Genomic DNA, 2,500 nt, shown 5'->3' with positions numbered 1-2,500 from the left:
TAGCAGGGACGGTGCTGCCTCTCGCTTCGCTCGCTGTCCGCCGCTCGCCGCTCGCTCGTGCAGCCAAAAATGGCCAGTTTTGGCCCGTTTTTGGGCCGTTTTGGCCAGTTTTTGGCCTGTTCTTGCATTGCGCGGTGACCGTCGAGAGCGGAGCAAAACGTCAGCCATCTCAGCACCCTGGAACCCCCCGGGTGGCACAGGGCTGGATGGGGCTTTCGTATAGCAGGGACGGTGCTGCCTCTCGCTTCGCTCGCTGTCCGCCGCTCGCCGCTCGCTCGTGCAGCCAAAAATGGCCAGTTTTGGCCCGTTTTTGGGCCGTTTTGGCCAGTTTTTGGCCTGTTCTTGCATTGCGCGGTGACCGTCGAGAGCGGAGCAAAACGTCAGCCATCTCAGCACCCTGGAACCCCCCGGGTGGCACAGGGCTGGATGGGGCTTTCGTATAGCAGGGACGGTGCTGCCTCTCGCTTCGCTCGCTGTCCGCCGCTCGCCGCTCGCTCGTGCAGCCAAAAATGGCCAGTTTTGGCCCGTTTTTGGGCCGTTTTGGCCAGTTTTTGGCCTGTTCTTGCATTGCGCGGTGACCGTCGAGAGCGGAGCAAAACGTCAGCCATCTCAGCACCCTGGAACCCCCCGGGTGGCACAGGGCTGGATGGGGCTTTCGTATAGCAGGGACGGTGCTGCCTCTCGCTTCGCTCGCTGTCCGCCGCTCGCCGCTCGCTCGCGCAGCCAAAAATGGCCAGTTTTGGCCCGTTTTTGGGCCGTTTTGGCCAGTTTTTGGCCTGTTCTTGCATTGCGCGGTGACCGTCGAGAGCGGAGCAAAACGTCAGCCATCTCAGCACCCTGGAACCCCCCGGGTGGCACAGGGCTGGATGGGGCTTTCGTATAGCAGGGACGGTGCTGCCTCTCGCTTCGCTCGCTGTCCGCCGCTCGCCGCTCGCTCGTGCAGCCAAAAATGGCCAGTTTTGGCCCGTTTTTGGGCCGTTTTGGCCAGTTTTTGGCCTGTTCTTGCATTGCGCGGTGACCGTCGAGAGCGGAGCAAAACGTCAGCCATCTCAGCACCCTGGAACCCCCCGGGTGGCACAGGGCTGGATGGGGCTTTCGTATAGCAGGGACGGTGCTGCCTCTCGCTTCGCTCGCTGTCCGCCGCTCGCCGCTCGCTCGTGCAGCCAAAAATGGCCAGTTTTGGCCCGTTTTTGGGCCGTTTTGGCCAGTTTTTGGCCTGTTCTTGCATTGCGCGGTGACCGTCGAGAGCGGAGCAAAACGTCAGCCATCTCAGCACCCTGGAACCCCCCGGGTGGCACAGGGCTGGATGGGGCTTTCGTATAGCAGGGACGGTGCTGCCTCTCGCTTCGCTCGCTGTCCGCCGCTCGCCGCTCGCTCGTGCAGCCAAAAATGGCCAGTTTTGGCCCGTTTTTGGGCCGTTTTGGCCAGTTTTTGGCCTGTTCTTGCATTGCGCGGTGACCGTCGAGAGCGGAGCAAAACGTCAGCCATCTCAGCACCCTGGAACCCCCCGGGTGGCACAGGGCTGGATGGGGCTTTCGTATAGCAGGGACGGTGCTGCCTCTCGCTTCGCTCGCTGTCCGCCGCTCGCCGCTCGCTCGCGCAGCCAAAAATGGCCAGTTTTGGCCCGTTTTTGGGCCGTTTTGGCCAGTTTTTGGCCTGTTCTTGCATTGCGCGGTGACCGTCGAGAGCGGAGCAAAACGTCAGCCATCTCAGCACCCTGGAACCCCCCGGGTGGCACAGGGCTGGATGGGGCTTTCGTATAGCAGGGACGGTGCTGCCTCTCGCTTCGCTCGCTGTCCGCCGCTCGCCGCTCGCTCGTGCAGCCAAAAATGGCCAGTTTTGGCCCGTTTTTGGGCCGTTTTGGCCAGTTTTTGGCCTGTTCTTGCATTGCGCGGTGACCGTCGAGAGCGGAGCAAAACGTCAGCCATCTCAGCACCCTGGAACCCCCCGGGTGGCACAGGGCTGGATGGGGCTTTCGTATAGCAGGGACGGTGCTGCCTCTCGCTTCGCTCGCTGTCCGCCGCTCGCCGCTCGCTCGTGCAGCCAAAAATGGCCAGTTTTGGCCCGTTTTTGGGCCGTTTTGGCCAGTTTTTGGCCTGTTCTTGCATTGCGCGGTGACCGTCGAGAGCGGAGCAAAACGTCAGCCATCTCAGCACCCTGGAACCCCCCGGGTGGCACAGGGCTGGATGGGGCTTTCGTATAGCAGGGACGGTGCTGCCTCTCGCTTCGCTCGCTGTCCGCCGCTCGCCGCTCGCTCGTGCAGCCAAAAATGGCCAGTTTTGGCCCGTTTTTGGGCCGTTTTGGCCAGTTTTTGGCCTGTTCTTGCATTGCGCGGTGACCGTCGAGAGCGGAGCAAAACGTCAGCCATCTCAGCACCCTGGAACCCCCCGGGTGGCACAGGGCTGGATGGGGCTTTCGTATAGCAGGGACGGTGCTGCCTCTCGCTTCGCTCGCTGTCCGCCGCTCGCCGCTCGCTCGCGCAGCCAAAAATGGCCAGTTT

Source organism: Musa acuminata, unplaced genomic scaffold (assembly GCF_036884655.1).
Source record: "Musa acuminata AAA Group cultivar baxijiao unplaced genomic scaffold, Cavendish_Baxijiao_AAA HiC_scaffold_152, whole genome shotgun sequence".
NCBI lineage: Eukaryota > Viridiplantae > Streptophyta > Magnoliopsida > Zingiberales > Musaceae > Musa > Musa acuminata.
Note: the sequence above shows the minus strand (reverse complement) of the source record.